We start from the raw sequence: 20893 nt of genomic DNA on the forward strand, positions 1-20893 counted from the left end.
ATACGAAACAATGAAGGCTGCCTTTGCCGATTCCCTGCAGCTGCCTGAAAGCAGCCTTTTGGAGAGGGAAGACAAGTCACACAAATCCCTGCCTGGAATTGGGGTCCAGCATAGCTGGAACAGCTTTCCCCTACAGCAAGAGACCGATGGCATTGCCTGCCACTTGCAATTGTCCCTGGCTGGTGGAGACAGCAGAGAACGGAAGCAGGTGCCTTGCACCTTTTCCAGATGCATTTGCAGTGCCCTCCGCTGAAGTTCTGACAAGAAGACAGTAGGGTGTGCAGCATACACTACATGCTACTTGGAAGCTCTCACTTAATCTTGAGCATTGTTTACCATTTCATTCATGGGCGATCCGAGGCTCCTGTGGACAACATAGTAATGTTAGGTTTGTATATTAAGCTTCATGCTAGATTTCATCATCTTCTACGCACTGTAATGATTGCTGTTATCGTGCGACTAATGGTAGTCCATTTATAGACCTTGGAAATGTGATGTGTGCAGTCGGTCCAGCCAGGATTTGAACTAAAGAAGAACAGAATGGCCCAGTACCAGAGGCGAGCTACATGTATCCTTGGGAACAACCCTATAGTGCTAACTAGTGGGCCGATGATGGCTAGGGAAGGTGCAGTGCTCTCCACAAGGCATGTGTTTTATATGCACACTTGATGAAAGACACTTCTGAATGACATGCATTATATGGATATGCTGGTTATATTTACACAATCCACTGGTGGGGCTGGGGGGTGGCACCTACACCCTGGTTCCCAAATCCACCAGGACACTAACCTCGGGGATCAGGCAGATGGGGAGCAGGTGCAAGTGGATCTAGGTCACCTGGCCTAAGCCCTGCCCACCTGGGCCTTCCTGCCTGCCTCTCTTTTTCACCACTTAGCAAGCCCCACCCACCTGGTGCCTTCCTGCTTGCCGCTCTTTTTCCCTACTTAAGGAGCCCTCCAGCCTCTTTTCCTTTGCAGATGGGGAGCAGGTGCAAGTGGATCTAGGTCACCTGGCCTAAGCCCCGCCCACCTGGTGCCTTCCTGCCTGCCGCACTTTTTCACCACTTTGCAAGCCCCGCCCACCTGGTGCTTTCCTGCTTGTCGCTCTTTTTCACCATTTAGCAAGCCCCATCCAACAGGTGCCTTCCTGCTTGCCGCTCTTTTTCACCACTTCGCAAGCCCTGCCCACCTGGTGCCTTCCTGCTTGCTGCTCTTTTTCCCTACTTAAGGAGCCCTGTAGCATCGTTTCTTTTGCAGATGACGAGCAGTTGCAACTGGATCTAGGTCCCCTGGCCTAAGCACCACCCACCTTCTTAGCCCTGCCTCTTCCTTCCTGCTCTTAACTATTAGATCAAGAGTGTCTCTCGGCCAGGCGTCCTAAGTGAAGGGCTGACGCAGAAAAGGGCAATTCCTGTTTGGACCTGTTCGGACAAGGAGGACCCAGGGCCCGACCCCCTGCTCAGACAGCAGGTAAGCATGCACCAACATGTGTTGCTCCCCCTGTCCCCACAGTCCATCCCCACCCCTTCTGGTCCCCCCGTGATGTTCCCTTGTGCCCCCACCATTCTCGCCCACGGGTGTTGCCTGTTTTGCTTGATTCTTCTACCCTGCTCCCCCCTCGTCTTCTTCAAGCCTACTTCTGCAGGAGTCTGTCCTGATAAATTCTGGTTTTACCATCACCATCTTGTGGCCAATACTGGATTTGACTTTTAAGGCCTTCATTGATTCACTGTGCGTCACCCTTTCTCAACTCTCATGCTGGACTTCCTTTGCATCTTGTACTCATGGTGGCCGTGAATCATGCTGTACCCATCTTCATCTTGTATCCTGGCTTGCAACATTATGTGTTACTACTGACTTTTGCAATTGTATTTGCTCTCCCTTCTTGCTTCTCCACTCTTTTTGACTGCTTACGCTCTGTTCTCTCCTCCTCTCCCTTTCTCCCTTTTCCTATATCCTCCCCTCCTCCCCTTACTTTCTTCTATGCACTTAATCTATCAGAATTGTCCCTGGACCTAGTATGATAGCAACCTCGTCTGTCTCCTCCCCCTCCCCTTACTGGTTTTTTCCTCCCCAACCCCCTCATGCACTATCTGAAATGTCATCAGGCCTGGTATAATAGTCGCTTGTTTTGTTCATCCCCTACCTTTCTGCACCCCTCTCCCTCACCTTTTGTTGTTCTCCAGCTCTACCAGAAATGTCGTCAGCCCTAGTACGGTAGTCGCCTGTCTGTTTCCATTTCCTTCCCACTCCCCCCTCCCTTCCTTATCTATGTCTTAGCTCTTGCACTATCTGAAATGTCCTCAGGCCGAGTACGATAGTTAATTTCACATCCTTACTGTTCATGGACTGTAAGAATGTCATTGAATTTTCCCTTGTTCCCCCCTTGCCTTGAAGCGCTTTGAAACACATTGTGTATAGTTGCTATATAAATAAACTATCATATCATATCATATCATACCCCCCCTTTTCCTTGAAGGGCCTCCTTACAAGCACCACTCTCCGGCCAGGATTTTCTGTCCTCACCACTAGTTTTATTGCACTGTCATGATGCCTAACCCCAGAGCACCAGGCCAGGCCCAGCACCCCCGGGAGCAGGCATCACGCTCCCGGGTAAAAGCCCAGCGGCCCTTTATAGGGGCTCTTTGGACTCTGTCCTGGCGCCGTTGGCGCCAGGCTCATGTTGGACATCAGTCCTGGCGCCATAGGCGCCAGGCTCATAAGGGGAAGTGTTTGGTGCACTTACCTGAAGCAGACCATGCTGCACACTCACCTGATGCAGACCATGCTGCATGAAGAACCAAGCCAAATGAGGCTTAGGAGGGACTATTTTTCTGAAGAAACTATTTTGTTACTTGGGTGGGGCTGTGGAAGAATACTCACCTAGAACTTCTTCCAAGGCTATTTAAGCCACGCCCGGACAGCCACACGTGCTTCGCGTTGTTCTGCATCCCAGCAGCTGAATGCTCACTGTGTCAGCTCCTGCACCTGGACTTCAGCCACGCCGCCTCGAACCTGGAACACCTGTAAGGGGAATAAGAGAAGAGAAAGGTGAAATCCAAGAACTTATTCAACCTTCTTACCTGCATTCGGAATCTTCACACCAGCATTCCTGAAGGAAGACTTCCATTAAAAGCACTGCGTTGCTCGCTGCTGCGCCGCGCTTCACTCACCTGTTCCCGAGACGCCACCCGGCTCCATCGCGGCTCTCAGCACCGGTCGCCACATCTCTGCACCTAGGGGAGAGAAGAAGAGACAAAAGGGGAGCAAGGGAACACAAGAGGAAAGCCGAATTTTCAGCCATATTACTTACCGGCTTTTCTTGGTGAACCATTCCACATCTCGGGTTGGCGCCGCATCTTTGGCAGGTACCGCACCCCGGCCCCTATGGGGAAAGGACAAAAGACATTACTGGGGAATTATAAAGACATTTAGAGGGGTCGCCCTCATCACTAACTCACCTGATTTTACCACCGGCAATTTAACCCCTCAACGCATCGCCTTTGTTCTGCACCTGAAATAAAGGACAGAAAAGACAACATAAAAGGAGGCTCACACTTGAACTTTTGCATCTTCATACTTACAGCGTATCGCTCAGAAAAGTCAAGTGGATTTGCCAGCGCCATTCTGAAAACCAGTGAAGTAACTGGACTAACACGCGCCCCTGCACCAGAAGCAGGATGGAGAGTTCATCCATCCAAACCATAAGGTGAGCTTAAACCGGGGATTTTGGAGGAAGTCAGAGACGAACGAAGGGGGAAAGGGGGGAGCAAGCACACTATTCAGCAGACAGTTAATCCCCTTTTTCATCTGCAGAAGGATATTCCTACGGGCCAGATAAGCAAGATTTGGGGGTCCTGTTCAATCGGTGGTCCAAATTCTGCGCATCACGCTTGAAGAGGCCACAGCAACCCAGACCAGACCAGTGCCTCCGTGGGAGCCAGGTGAGCGTTACAGAACAGGGCTCAGGCTCAGATCCTTAAGTGGTCTTGTGGGGAAGTGACTCACGTCGAAACCTAGCGGACATGGTTCAAATCCCTGCCTCACATAGTTTAAGACACAAACACACCACAGCATTCTAAAATACATGTATAGTGCACATAGATTTCCCAGGATTGTGGAGCTGGCTCTGAGATCCATGAGATACTTTTTTTCCTGGATCCCAGATCTGGGCAGATCTGGCCTAATGACAGCACTGGGTACAGTTAGTAAGAAATGGCATATGAAGAGGGACACAAAGCTTGTAGGTTATTTACCCACCCATTGACTTCCCATGGCCATGCTAATCCCTATGGCAATTTCTACCTAGTTCCTGCCTGCCCCCAGCCAAAACACCTTGTCATTGGAACTCTCTGAGCTAGCTTTAATCAAATATCAACCAAATAGAGACGTTGAGCTATTTAACGACGTGTGGACCTGACTCTTTAAACAAAAAATGCTGGACAATCCTTTAACAAAAAGTCGATCACGTCTTCTTGTCACCTTTCTTAGACCTCCCCAGGTCTCTATCTTTTAGTACTTTGAACAAATAGGTACTAAGTGTCAAAAAAAACTTTGACAAAATTGAACCCGACTGCAGTGATGAATAATGTTATTACATTTACTTCACACAATGTCTTTTAACCAACATTACCATTCAAAAAAACCCTAGGTTTATTCTTCGTACTTGGACTGCAACTCAAAGTTGCTTACTGTATTAGTACCATTAGTTGTTGGAACCACCTCTACGTGGCTAATAGGTCACCATCTTCCACCTTATATACCGAGTGTATCATACCTCCTGCGTGCTGATTAGTCTGATATTTAAAAAAAATTTTTAGATGTAAAAAAAGTTTTGTTTACCAGCTCGGGGCACGCTCACATACCTAATGCCCACGGGACTTCCGCTTCGCGTTGGTAGGCCTTACTGCGTACGTTCGCAGCTCATTTATACTTCTAATATTGCCCCCACCTCAAGCCGCAATGCGTCCTTATTCACGGCAAAAATATTGCCGAGTTGATTGTCTGTTCTAAACAAATATAAAAAAACATATCTCTTTCTTAAAAATCGTCGCCCACATCATGGTGCGATTCCACCCTCAGATCACAAAAGAGCTTACCTCTTCCACAGGTTGCTAGGACCTCGTCTGTCACCTCTTTTCGCCATGTACTGCGCTACCGATATTCTAACATGGAAGATTATATCCGGGTGTCTGGCAACACGTACGTTCGATTCCGATCGCGTCACACGTAATGCGTCTGCTTTACCTGGATGGTCACATGATTAACTATGAACGCCTCGCTCTACTCGCTTAACGCTTTGTAGCCAGGGGACACTGAATTTTGTCCGGGTTTTTAGTACCGTGGCCGTTCTATTTGTGTCACACGATGCAAACGAAACGTCCGCACCTCACAGATGCCCACATGACCAACCATGCCCGAGTGACTCCAAAAAGTCAACTCGTCTGCGACCGTGCAAAGGACACCAAGTCCACATCAAACCCTTTATCCTAGCAATGCGCGACACAACGCATCTCAGAGTGCTGCCCAGTCCTGCATGGATTATAATGTACCAGGTACGATTACTAATACCTACCGCCTGTGTTGTTTTATTCTTACCCGTCGCAATAATTATAGTTTTTAACAACACCTTACAGGTTACTTTATTGTGCCATAGTAAAATAAGTGTGCAGTGGACTACTATAGGAATAGTTTTTATAGCAGTCCAATATGACTCTACATTATCCCTGGTCTGTAAATAGCTCTACCCTGCAATTGGAACTTTCGGAATTACATTTTCCAGTCGCTGAATTCGTTGAGCCCATTTTTCGCTGAATCGGTCAAAAAAATTAACCATTGTTCTTTATATTGGAGTTTCTTTAAATCTGCTTCTGAGTTATTCGTTCTTTCCACTTGCCATAGTACTGTCCACTTCAATCCCTCTACATTATGATCCATTGCCAAAAAATGGCTAACCATTGGAGCCAATATGTTCTTATTACGGATACAACTTCTGTGTTCTCCTATTCTTATGGTCACTCTTCGTTCAGTCATGCCTATGTAAATTTTCTGGCATGGGCACCATATGGCATAAATCACATGCGTTGAATTACAATTTGTGAATTTGGTCTGCTGCCACATTTTATGTAATTTCAAGTCAACTTCTTTTGTTCTCCGCGTGTACTTACAGTTGACACATTTGCCACATTGCGCATGTCCTACTAATGAGGGTAACCCCCATGCTTGTGTAACACTAATTTGATCTTTCGATTTTAGATAAACATCGTTCTTCGTGACCAATTCCTTTAAATTAGAGGCTCTCTTATAAGCACATAATGGCCTATTTAGCGGACTCTCACCGCCTGTAAGGATGTGCCAGTTTTTTTTTACAATTTTAACAACTTCATTGCTTCTTTCATTGAATGTACTGACAAATACGATCTCTTTCTTATCTGGATCTTTTGGATGGTACTCTAATAATGCGTCCCGATGGTTGTTAGTCGATCTTTTATAGGCTCTCTTTACGATCCTCTTCGGGTATTTTCTGCTCCGCAATTTCATTTTTAATAATTCTGCTTCCTCGTGAAACGTTATGTTCAGTGTGCTGTTCCTTTTTAACCGAAGGAATTGCCCAAATGGCAAATTTTCTCTTGTGTGTCTCGGGTGGAAGCTGTTAAAACTTAACAGGGCATTCTTATCTGTTTTTTTGTGATAAGGTTTCACTTGTAATATATTTTGAACTGTATCTACCCAAATGGTAATATCCAGGAAATAAATTTTTTCTGCACTATAAGTACAGGTAAATTTCAAATGTCTATTCTGTTGGTTGATCCATTCGAAAAACTCTAGAAAGGAACTCACAGTACCTTCCCATATTATTAAGATGTCATCGATAAATCTACGCCATAATGCGATTTTTGAAAAATATGGGTTGGTGTTTTGATAAATGTACTGTATTTCAAAATTTTCAACATATAGGTTAGCAGCTGTTGGTGCAACTGGCGACCCCATGGCAGTACCATGGATCTGATGGTATAATTCATTATTAAACATGAAATAATTCTCTGTTAGAGCCATCTCAGCGCACCATAGGATGAAGCTATTAGGTGTTATTCCTGTAGTCCTCTTGGTTAGTAAAACATTTTCAAGCACCTCCAATGTGTCGTGTTGTGGAATACACGTGTACAATGCTACTACATCTATGCTAACCAGCAAATGAATGTCAGGATCGAAACTCATATATTCTACGGAATTGATAATCTCTGTTGTATCTTGTATGTATGAAAACATCTCTAATACAAATGGTTTGAGAAATCTGTCTGCAAATTTTGCAAGCGGTTCTAGCAACGACCCCATCCCTGAGACAATTGGACGGCCAGGAGGTGCCAGTACTGATTTATGGATTTTGGGCAGGGTGTAAAATTTGGGGATGGAGGGTCTGTGGACAATAAGATATTCGTATTCCTGTTGGCATATCCATCCTCTCCCTAGTGCTTTCTCAACTTTCTCTCGAATGAGACTAGACAATCTACCAGTTGGATCCTCTGTAACCTTTAGATAATAAGACACATCTCTCAATTGTCGTTCGCATTCTGTTATATAAGCTTCCCTGTCCAAAATCACTACAGCCCCACCTTTGTCTGCCTTCCGGATGATGATACTATGATTATCTGCTAATGATTTTATAGCTTTTCTCTCTTCATTGCTCATGTTTTGAAATTTGGAGGGAACGTTTGTATTTTCCATTACTTGCAGATCGTGCCACACTCGTCTGGCAAAAACTGTGGCCTCGGGAGTGTGGCTAGCTACCGGGGGGTCAAAAGTGGACGGTTTTTTTAGACCACTCTCATTTACAGTTTTTTCAAACTCTTTATCCATAAAGTACTGTTTCAAGTGGATTTTCCTTAGTAGTTGTTCGATCTCTATTCTAGCTAGAAACTTATTGTAATGTGTAGTTGGGACAAATCCTAGTCCATAGTTTAACACTCTCTCCTCTACCACATTGGGAGTATATGTAGATAGATTGACTAATAGGGATGATTGCTCCGAGTCCTGCGCTCTTCTGATTCCCATTCGTTCATTCTCTCTCGTTCGTCCAAAAAAGATACCGTAGAATTGGCAGGTTGTGGTTGTTGTTGTGGTTGTGGTCTAGAATTAAATTGATTACTAATACCTCCTCTTCGTTGTGAACGTCTGTTGCGATAGTTCCCTCTCTGCTGTCGACCTCTATTTCTATAAGGTCTCTGATCTTGACCATTTTGAAAACTCCCGTCATTCGAACTACCCGAGCTATATGACGTGTAACCTCTCTTGTTTTGTTGTTGTTGGCCATAATTTTTTTGTCTTTGTAGTTGTGCTCCTTGAGGCACATAGTCTTCTTTAGTGTATGGATATGCTCCTTCGTGTGAGAACTGTATCAAGTCCTTTTTCATCCGAGTGACTCTATCTTTTGTGCAGAAGCTTTTAAAGTCTTTCATTTCTTGTGTAATTTCCTCTAAGCGTTTTTTATACGTGTCTAATGGTACCAGTTTTTTGATAGCTTCGCCCATTTTATCTAAGTCGCCTGTAATTTTCAATATCATTTCTCTGGCTGTATCAATTATCAAAATCACCCAATCTCTACCGCATTTGTTAGCTATGTAGCTCCACTGGATAATGAACTCCTTATTGTCCAAGAACAACCGTGGTTCGTTCCGTACAATTAGTCCCGTGGGTAACGTACCCGACCGCAAGTACTCTATCATGATAGATCCATGTAGTTCAGTGCGTATTAACCTTTTTTTGATTTGTACAAGTTCATCCCAGTTGCTCAGATTCACCGCCAGTGGCCCTTCTCCTTCTTCAGAGAAAAAGGAAGCTTGTGCTAATAGCTCTTCAACGTATTTAGCATCATAACTTTTAGTTTTATCCGCAGCCATAATTACCGGGTGACTGCAGAGATATATCCTGATTCACACTGTTACCGAAATTTCACTAGTGTAAATGATTCAGCACTTGTGCTTTTTTGTTCTGTCTCTCAAACTCTTTTGAAAAAAAACCCTCTTATTCTAGTCTCACGGGCTTACCCGCACTAACCATATATCAACCAAATAGAGACGTTGAGCCATTTAACGACGTGTGGACCTGACTCTTTAAACAAAAAATGCTGGACAATCCTTTAACAAAAAGTCGATCACGTCTTCTTGTCACCTTTCTTAGTCCTCCCCAGGTCTCTATCTTTTAGTACTTTGAACAAATAGGTACTAAGTGTCAAAAAAAACTTTGACAAAATTGAACCCGACTGCAGTGATGAATAATTTTATTACATTTACTTCACACAATGTATAAAACATGTAAAAATTGGAAAAAAAAAATTTTTCTAAAATCTTATACAAATCTAAAATACAATTACAAAATCATACAATGCGGTACAAAACCTGGTGCGTTTCAATTATGTAACCTCCTGCCTATACAGAACTAGATGGTGTATAGTGCTTCACAAAAACAATACCTTTCCTAAAGAAAGCACAATGGTCAGTAGCCCATAGGTTCCCTTTTAAATGCTGGATACCTTATGTTTACAGCTCTGTATATTGATACCCTTCCTAATGCTACTCAAGGGTTCCACCACAACTGAATTTTTAATGTTGTTTGCGTATTGTCATAAACTCACAATACTACTCAATTGCCCAACATGTTTCGTCCAACAATTCAGTTCTATATAGTGCTCAAGAACTTCATCAGGGGGACCATCTGTACCTTATTATCAAACATTGCCCTCAAAGTGTCTGTGAGTGTTTTCTCAAAGGAGTCTTCTGAGAGTTAATGACTTAATTGGAGTTGTAATTACTGGTGTAATACAAATGTCTTGACCAGGACTTCCTTCAGCCACTTGATTTAAAAGCACCACGTGTCTTTCACTGAAGTCCTGTTAAAACAAGCATTGGCAAAGCCAACAGTTTTGGCTTGTGCATAAGTACTAGCATTTGCCAGGCACTACTATTAGATGCTCAGGTACTCAAACCATTTTCCACCTGCTACCATAAATGACCAGTTAGTACCAAGACAGCAGTGCCTTTCCCATACCTACACGAAAGCCGAAACTGTTATCATTGCCAATGCTTGTTTTGTTTTACCCTCGATGCACAGGACCATGCATCAAAGGTAAAGCAATCTATATAAGAGAGTCTACAACAGCTTCCCACCTTCACACGTGTAAGGTATGTCTTATTGTACGATGCCACAAAAAACAATGTCATTAAATATATTTAGACAGAGTAATAGAGATTCTTACATATTTTAATTAATGTATACACATGAATACAACAAAAATGGTGTTAAAAAGAACATTACATAAAAGACACCACGTAAAAAACATCACGAAAAAACAATGTGAAGTCAACCAAAAGTAGCTGAACATCAATAGGCCCCTAATCAAGTGAAAAGAGGGAGAGTCTGTATCACAAATAATTATAGTGTGGTTAGTAGGGATGTGAGGAAAACATTGCAACCATTTCATTTATCCTCTTTATTTTGTATAGTTGTCCTTGACTAAGTCGACACTTAATAATGTGTTTCTGGGTCGTAGTCACATGACTATTTGACAATCTATAGCCAATTAAATATGTTTTTCGATGTCTCCTGGACCCGTCTTCAGGACGTTGTGTAGTAATACAAACTATTTTGAACTGACCCTTGGGTTGGGACGCCTCACGTGCAGCAATCTAAAAACCAAGACGAAAAACCGCATTGGTAACATTATAAAAACTTATTGTATGTTCTATCTCTATTTTCTGGCAAAAGTAACTAACGTCACTGACCTTCTAATTTCTTTCAAAGTGTGTGAGGCTACATCTGTAGTCAAGTAGCAGACTTATTGAGCTGGTGTTTCAATCATTAGCAACACATGTCTATGTAGTCAAACCATAAACATCGTCAACTACCATGAGCTGAAAAGATCCTCTTTTTAGGGGCTGTGTGGGTGAGGATCGTGAAATACAAACTCTAAGGAATCCCACAAAACAGCTTCCTTCCCTTTCTGCTGAGAGTGAGTTATCCTAGATGCTTGCAACCCTAGTCATGTTCACCCCTTGACCAAAAAAGGGCGAATAACCATGTAATTATCAAAAATACATATTTTAATATTCATCAAAAACACTTAACACATTACAATATATTTTTCTAAAACAACACAACAATATGTTTAAAACACACGCTAAAGTTCATATCTGTGTGTGTACATATTCTACAAATGGCAAACACGCAAACATTTCAAAATCGTTTTTTGTGCCTAACTGGAGGGAATGTCTCTATTTAACCCTCTACTGTTATTAATGATACCCTTCTTAATTCATACGGGAAAAAGAAACTGTGCCAACACTTGAAAAATGTGTTTCTACAACCAACATGAATCTCAAGAATAAACACAGGATTAAATCCCCATTGTATATCCTGTCGGTGCTGTCATCAGGGCACTTAATTTTTGTTATATACTTGTTCTCACGTATATCTTCACGTGCCAATTGCCATAGTTTCAATAATTCTAAAAAACAAACAAACATTTAATCTTAAAAACATGTTTTTCATTTTTTTACACAATAAGTCGTGCATAACATCTTTTTTCAACTTCATCTCCATTTCTAATATAAGCAGAGGGATTTAGTCATTCGTGGTCTTATTACTGTCCACTACTACACAATTTTTCAACATTTTACTTAACCTAATTTAGTGCAATGTCCTGATTTCATACAATTTTACAACTTTTTACATGTCCTACAAGGGAGAGAAAAACATCCCCGTCGTTCAGAACAAAACATGCCCTTATGTGAATGTTTACCTCTTGCTGGTTCCCCAAAAATCGACCAACATAGCACTAGTAACCATTCCGTATTAGCTATACGGTTCCACCCTTCACTCTTCTATTCCTCCAAGGGGTGGGGGGGAGGGGGACTGCGCGGAGTACCTCTCCGCTGTCCACGATATTCTATGCAGAAACAAGTAAAAGCCTGTATTACTAGGGACTGTCTAGAAGAACACTACACTTCTACGTTTTATTTCACATCGAGTCTACCAATTGAAAAATCTCCCCAGAGTCTCGCTTTTCAAAAGGACATGTGGAGTCCAAGACCTCACTGGATATTGTTGCCCACATTGTCACGCAATCTAGTCAAAACAAAAAACAGGAGGGCAATGAAACGTCTTCTCTTCGGGCAAACCGAGGGTATTTGTTCTAAGCGCATTCATCTTACCTTACAAAAAGACGTGTGCGCTTCCCATCTCCTGTTCGCGCCCTACGCTGTCACCTGGTATGTCGAAGCGGCAGGACGATCATTATTTGTCCTGGGCTATTTATCGAACAGCGCCTCGAATCACGTGAGACGCACGCTAATGCGTGGTCATATTACCACGTGATCGGCAGCCATCTTAGTGTGGGTATCATGTCCACCATCTTGAAGTGGTATCTGTACTTTGCTCACTACTCCACTTCAACTGACAGAAGACCGTAAATAAAAGATCATATGTCCCAGTCCAGATTTTTTCTTTAGATGTAATAAGATGTCAGGCACCATCTGCATTGTCAATATACACATATGTGGATTGCTTCAATGTCATGTTTAGTCATGATCATATCATCTCTCATGACACCTAGCTACGTGATTTAACCCACTATTTTTTGTAATGGATGAATAGAGACCATTCAATTGAAATGTTTGAACCGTTCCTTACGATATCCAAAGAATAGATCTACTTTTGTTCAGCTTGTCTCAATTTTAAATCTCTGTTCCCTCCTCTTGGTTGGGGACATATCAGCTCAATAATGACCCAGTGGATGTCATCCACACCATGGTGAACACCCTTAAAGTGTGCCACCAGTGGTTTCTCTTATACCTGGTTCTTCACACAGGATCTGTGTTTGCAGATCCTCTGCCGAATAGGTCTCTTGGTTTTGCCGATGTACAACAAACCGCACGGACACCTTATACCATATACCACCCATTTAGAGTTACAGGTGGTGAAGTTTCTTAGTTTCCACTTTCTCCCTTTCAACTCTACATATTTCATGTTTGATGTTAATTTACAAACCGAACATCTGCCACACTTGTAATTGCCTACTACCGGAGGCAAATTCCACAATGTCAGTTGGGGGCTTGAATGCCCATCCATGGGGGTTCGTTAGTTGTGTACCAATTTGTCTCTCAAATTAGGCATCCGGCGGAAGGCAAAATGTGGTTTATTGATGGAAAAGTCATCCGTATTGATAATGCTCCAGTGCTTCAATATACACCTCAGCAAATCGTTGCTAATAGGTGAAAATGTGGAGACACAAGTGATCTTGTCTTCTGCAATTCGGGGTTGTGGTACAAGACAGTCCTGTCTCTGAGTATTTTTAGCTCTTTTTAATGATCTCCTTACGATGTACGAAGGATAACCTCTCGCTTTTAGTCTAGCGGACAAGTCTTTGCTATCTGTGTCAAAATCCGCTCTACGGGTACAGTTTCTTCTAACACGTAGAAACTGTCCGAACGGTAGGTTTTGACGCAGCGATTGTGGATGGAAACTCTCAAAAAGTAGCAGGGTATTTTTATCTGTAGCTTTTCTGAACAGAGTTGTTCCAAACTTGTTGTTTGCATCCTTATAAATTTCAAAGTTTATGAGATTTTTTCTTTATTTGAACTCATAGTAAAATTGATACACTGTTCTTGGTCATTGACCCAGGCAAGAAACGAATCGAGCTCTACTGAGTTTCCTCCCCACAGCATGAACACATCATCAATGTAACGTACCCAAAATGTCATCAAATGTTTGTATGGGTTGTGCTCAGCATAGACTGATCGTATCTCAAGGTCATCCATAAAAAGATTTGCGAGATCTGGTGCGAAACTAGAGCCCATGCTTGTGCCGTGTTGCTGTAAGTAGAATGTGCTCTGTTCAATGAAAATGTTGTTGGTGAGGGCCAATCTGATGCATTCCAAAATGAATGCTGTTGGAACTGTCCAGTCCTCCCTCTTTTCTAGGTACTGTCCCATAATGGTGACACATTTCATCTGCAGGATGCTTGTATATAGCGCCTCAACGTCTGAGGTGACTAAAGTGTCATTGGCTCCCACAGCTATAGTGTCTAGTACCTTGATCATTTGTGTCGTATCTTGGATATACGAACGCATCGTTTTCATAAACGGTCTTAGAAAGAAATCAGAATATACTGATAAAGGCTCCAAAATTGAACCAATGGCTGCCACAATCGGGCGACCAGGGGGATCCTCTCGATGTTTATGAATCTTAGGTAGGCAGTAAAAAGCCAGTGTGACGGATGTTGCTGTGTCAAAAAAGCTTTTTCATCAATGTCTATCCACCCCTCACTCTCTGCATGGTTCACGAGGCTCTCAATTTCCTCCCGGATTCTTGGAGTAGGATCACAAGGTAAAGGTTTATAAAAAGTTATTCTTTCAAGTTGTTTTTTTACTTCCGCTCGGTATTTCTCCATACTCCACAACACCACACCTCCACCCTTATCTGCTGGTTTAATCACGAACATTTTATTGTCTGCTAGATCTTTCATAGCTGTTCTTTCCTCTTTAGACAAATTGTCTTTATGTATATTCTTTGCCTTGATAAGTGTTTTCATCTCCCTAATGATTTTATTTTCAAAGCTAATGATTTCCGGAGAGACCATGGCGGTTAATGGAGTGAACGTGGAGGGCGGTTTCAACCCTGAGACATTCCTGTCCCGGGATCTTTGATTATCATGGTCTTTGAAAAAGCACCTCAAACGAATTGTGCGGAAGAAGTTCCGCATTTCTACTTCTGTAGTGAAGAGGTCAGCTTTATGATCTTTTATTTATGGTCTTCTGTCAGTTGAAGTGGAGTAGTGAGCAAAGTACAGATAGCACTTCAAGATGGTGGACATGATACCCACACTAAAATGGCCGTCGATCACGTGGTAATATGACCACGCATTAGCGTGCGTCTCACGTGATTCGAGGCACTGTTCGATAAATAGCCCAAGACAAATAATGATCGTCCTGCCGCTTCGACATACCAGGTGACAGCGTAGGGTGCGAACAGGAGATGGGAAGCGCACACGTCTTTTCATAAGGTAAGATGAATGCGCTTAGAACAAATACCCTCGGTTTGCACGAAGAGAAGAAGTTTCATTGCCCTCCTGTTTTTTGTTTTGACTAGATTGCATGACAATATGGGCAACAATATCCAGTGAGGTCTTGGACTCCACATGTCCTTTTGAAAAGGGAGACTCTGGGGAGATTTTTCAATTGGTAAACCCGATGTGAAATAAAACGTAGAAGTGTAGTGTTCTTCTAGACAGTCCCTGGTAATATGGGCTTTTACTTCTTTCTGCATAGAATATCGTGGACAGCGGAGAGGTACTCCGCGCAGCCCTCCTCCTCCACGCCCCTTGGAGGTATAGAAGAGTGAAGGGTGGAACCGTATAGCTAATACGGAATGGTTACTAGTGCTACGTTGGTCGATTTTTGGGGAACCAGCAAGAGGTAAACATTCACATAAGGGCATGTTTTGTTCTGAACGACGGGGATGTTTTTCTCTCCCTTATAGGACATGTAAAAAGTTGTAAAATTGTATGAAATCAGGACATTGTACTAAATTAGGTTAAGTAAAATGTTGAAAAATTGTGTAGTAGTGGACAGTGATAAGACCGCGAATGACTAAATCCCTCTGCTTATATTAGAAATGGAGATGAAGTTGAAAAAAGATGTTATGCACAACTTGTGTGAAAAATTGAAAACCATGTTTTTAAGATTAAATGTTTTTTATTTTTTTTATAAATATTGAAACTATGGCAATTGGCACGTGAAGATATACGTGAGAACCAGTATATAACAAAAATTAAGTGCCCTGATGACAGCACCGACAGGATATACAATGGGGATTTAATACTGTGTTTATTCTTGAGATTCATGTTGGCTCTAGAAATACATTTTTCAAGTGTTGGCAAAGTTTCTTTTTCCCGTATGAATTAAGAAGTGTATCATTAATAACAGTAGATGGTTAAATAGAGACATTCCCTACAGTTAGGCACAAAAAACGATTTTGAAATGTTTGCGTGTTTGCCATTTGTAGAATATGTACACACACTGATATGAACTTTAGCGTGTGTTTTAAACATATTGTTGTGTTGTTTTAGAAAAATATATTGTAATGTGTTAAGTGTTTTTGATAAATATTAAAATATGTATTTTTGATAATTACATGGTTATTCGCCCTTTTTTGGGCAAGGGGTGAACATGACTAGGGTTGCATGCATCTAGGATAACTCACTCTCAGCAGAAAGGGAAGGAAGCTGTTTTGTGGGATTCCTTAGATTTTGTATGTCAAACCATAAACATTCATATCTATTGTTACTTGAAATGGCATCTTGCATGTTACCACCTAGTCCAAGAATTCACTTGACACTTATCATGCCCCACAGGTATTTTAACAGGCACGCAGCTGGGCTATGCATCATAGCGGTACGTATATAAATGTTGTAATTATATGCATTGCCTCCATCTGTGTTATCCTCTAATTATTATATGAGCGAGCAACATGGATAAGAAAATTAGCTAAATTTCAAAATGTTCTTGACTTAAAACAATGCCTAAAACATTAAATCATTGGTTGACACAGAGCTAGTTAATTGAGAAAAACACCAGTACCTGTGCGCGATGCATGCACACTCGTCTTTTTGCAATTTAGCTTTATGGATTGAAGAATGAATTCCAAAAATATATCACGGTGCAGATTTCACCCATTCTGTAAAACATCCAAATCAAAGTTGGATTAGCTTTGTGTTGAAAAGCGCAACTAGCTTTAGAGAAAAAAGCGTGTTCGGCAACACATTACTTACTATTCGTTTGTAGTTGATGGCTGTTCTGTGATTAATGCCGGGAAACTGTGAGCCGAGGCTTCCTCGGCTTCTTTAGATTATGTTTCGAGACTAGACTGAAAGGGTCAGTGGTCACAAGGCGTATTGCGGCCCCCATCTTGGAATATAAAATGGTGGTATACTCGCAATATCCAGATACAAGATGACTACATCTGTGTTGTTACAAGTGCCTACATATTAACAATGTCTTTGGTACTATTCTGTTAGTATTTTGTAAATTTGGTATAAACAACCATTTGAATTGAAAAATGGCAAAGAGTGTGACTCAAAAGATTGTGGGCAGGTTGATGTATAAACCAGATTCATGCAAACTACAAGTTGATGCTGAACAACAGTATTATGGCATGGAGAGATGCATGTCTAGGGTGTGTAAAGAGGAAGGGTGGGGTTGACATACCATACCCCTTCCTATAGACATCACTGCTTTGAATGGAACAATTACTCATACTTAACTTCTCTAGTGGTTGACTAGAGAGACTGACAGCTCAAATAAGGGTGTACTCATTATGTTGGATATTATAATTTTTCGGCCCTCTGATATTTCCCAAAAGGCGCAGATGTTAGTATCAAGCTTGTTGCATTGGACCAAAAGTGCCGGATTCGAGCAGTAAAAATAGCCACCTGAGTGATACAACCTCAAAGAGGAAGTGATCCCACAGGTGGCTATTTGTGCAGAAACGGATTCCACTCAATACCGATGTTTAAACCTGCCTGTACTGTGTTCAAATCATAAATCCATTTTTGTTCCAGTTGTCTAAGTTTGAGATCTCGGTCACCACCATGAGGGTGGGCTGGAACAGTTTGAATTATGAACCATTCAATGTAATTTTCAGTATGTTTAGCCTTAACAAAGTTGGCTCTGAGAAGTTTATCGGCAATAGAATTCTTGATGCAGGAGCGATGCACACAAATTCTCTGTTTGATAGGTCTTTTGGTCTTGCCGATATACAGTAGTCCACATGGGCATTTAATTCCGTAGATAGCCCAGGATGTATTACAATTCATGAATTTCTTTAGAGACCAAATACGGCCTTTTAGATTGACAGTTTTCAGGTTGTTTGTAAGTCGACAGACCAAGCAATTACCGCATTTGAAATGCCCACTAACTGGTGGAAGGTGCCATAAAGTGGTTTGTCGAAGATTGTTGTTCTGCTTTGAAACTTTATACTTGTGTACCAGTTTGTCCGCAGGCTTGGCATTCCTTTGAATGCAAACCGTGGTTTGTTTAGGGCAAATTCTTCAGTTTGTATAGTCGACCTGTTCTTCAAAATACATCTGCGAAGGTCATTGCTAATGGGAGAGTAGGTGGACACACATGTCACTTTGTCTTCTTGTGTCCTACACTGTTTCTCTAAGCAGAGTGTTCTATTTGTATTCCGAGTTCTCTTCATAGATCTCGGGACAATATATGCCGGGTAGCCCCGTGCTTTTAATCTCATTGACAGATTTTTGCTGTTACTCTCAAAATCTTAGTTGTGCAATTGGGCCTACTGCATAAAAATTGGCCAAAAGGCAGGTTTTCCCAAAGAGAATGAGGATGAAAACTAATAAAGAGTAAGAGGGTGTTTTTGTCGGTCGGCTTTTTATATAAGGTGGTGCCCAAGCTACCAGGTGGTGTCCTATAGATTTCTAAATCTAAGAGAGTTATTTTGTTGTGGTCCCAATTCATAGTAAACTTAATACACAGATCTTGTGTATTGACCCAGGAGAGAAATTCTCCCAGCGATGTCTCACTGCCATGCCATAACAGGAATATATTGTCTATATAGCAATACCAAGCCCCTACTTGAAGAATGTAGGGGTTAGAATCGTTGTAGACTGACTTCAGATCTAGGTCGCCTTTTTGAAGTTTCCAATTTTTTTGTCAATGGTGAAAGTTTTAAATTTCACCATTTGTTCTTGTATTTTGTCTAGCAGTGTTTTGGTATAAGGAATAACAGACTCGTCTTGGATATTTTTTTTGAGGATCGCTAGATTTACTTTTTGTTGTTTAGCCTCCTCTTCTGCCATAGCTATTACTAGAATAACCCAATTCCCCAAGCATTTGTTGCACATGCCACGGAAGTTCACCAAAAATGTAGGATTGTCGAGAAAAACTTGAGGGATGTTTTTGACCTGTAGACCCTCTAGGATTACTCCCGCCTTCAGATATTCAACCATGAGTTGGCCATGAGACTCTGTTCTAATGAGCTTCTTCTTTTTGTTGAGTTAGTAAGTCCAGGTCACTCGTGGCAGTGGGCAAGGCCGTGCTTGGGGGGGGAATGGGTGCATCCAGTATAGACGGCAGGTCCAGGAATTTTTTGTATTCATCATCGTTGGACGATACAATATTTACGTTCTCCATACTTTCAAACAGAGTTTTCTGCTCTACCAACCAAAGGAGTTGTCCAAAATATAGTGTACAAAGCTAGAGCTATCTAGTCCTCTTTTTTAAGGGGGCTGTGTAGTAGAGGACAAATAATACCAATGTATATAAGAGAGTCTACAACAGCTTCCCACCTTCACATGTGCCAGGTGTGTCTTATTGTACGATGCCACAAAAAACTATGTCATTAAATATATTTAGACAGAGTAATAGAGATTCTTACATATTTTACTTAATGTATACACATGAATACAACAAAGAATTTTGTTAAAAAGAACATTACATAAAAGACATCACGTAAAAAACAATGTGAAGTCAACCAAAAGTAGCTGAAAATCAATAGGCCCCTAATCAAGTGAAAAGAGGGAGAGTCCTTATCACAAAAAAATATTGTGTGGTTAGTAGGGACGTGAGAAAAACATTGCAACCATTTCATGTATCCTCTTTATTTTACATAGTTGTCCTTGACTAAGTCGACACTTAATAATGTGTTTCTGGGTCCTAGTCACATGAATATTTGACAATCTATAGCCAATTAAATATGCTTTTTGATGTCTCCTGGACCCGTCTTCAGGACGTTGTGTAGTAGCACAAACTATTTTGAAGTGGCCCTTGGGTTGGGACACTTCACATGCAGCAATCTAAAAACCAAGACGAAAAACCACATTGGTAACATTATAAAAATGTATTGTATGTTCTCTATTTCGTGATTTGAAGATTGAAACACCAGCTAAATAAGTAACATCTGCTACTTGACTACAGATGGAGCCTCACACGCCTTGAAAGAAATTAGAAGGTCAGTGTCGTTAGTTACTTTTGCCACAAAATAGAGATAGATTGTCAAATATTCATGGGAATCTCTGCAAACTTGAGACAAAGTTTCTCGCAGTTGCTACCTGTGATACATGTCGGCCTCTTCACCCAGTGATCATCCCAGCAAGGGTCCAGAACCATAGCTGTGACTCTTTTGAAGACCACCAGCCAATGATTTCGTTTGATGGAGGACATTTGTTTTTGATGGAATCAGGTGAGTTTGTTTCGAGCTTGTTTTGCAAAAATATTTTGCCAGGTGAGATACCGTTTTGAGAAAAAATGTCTGGTTTTAGTAAAATGCACACTTGTTGGGCCGCACTTTGTTGCTGTAGAAAACGACCCACTAGATTAGAATATGGTCAGCTAGCCCCACCTGATGGTTACCCTGCTTTTGATATGTATATTACATATAGTTAGGAGCAGTTGTTTTTAACAGTCTTTGGCACCGCCAGGCCAGACATGTACCTGATTCACAGTGACCTGAAAATGGTTCATTTGAATTAGAAGAATACAGCATTTGGAGTCTGTTTTATTGCAGAAAAAGGCTAGGCCAGATGCTTTTGATGAGGTTCGGGATTGGTGCAAAGAGGCCACCCAAAACATCAAAAGTAGGAAAAAGCAAACTTGCAGACATATGACGGTGATACTGGAAATGCATCGGAGGGACAGGGCCACTGTATCCTTGTCCTTTACTGCTTTTTATCTTGTGTTCTGTTGTGTTTTCCACGCAGGAGTTCATGTGGGACTCCTGGCGGTGCAGCTCTCTAACTTTTGGTTTGGTGAACAGACCCGTGGGATACCCTTATGGCACCTATGGGTAGGGGTGCAACCCTGTGCCCCTAGTGTATGTTTTTG

The sequence above is a fragment of the Ambystoma mexicanum genome, chromosome 5p (assembly GCF_040938575.1).
Source record: "Ambystoma mexicanum isolate Mex_15411 chromosome 5p, UKY_AmexF1_1, whole genome shotgun sequence".
Classification (NCBI taxonomy): domain Eukaryota; kingdom Metazoa; phylum Chordata; class Amphibia; order Caudata; family Ambystomatidae; genus Ambystoma; species Ambystoma mexicanum.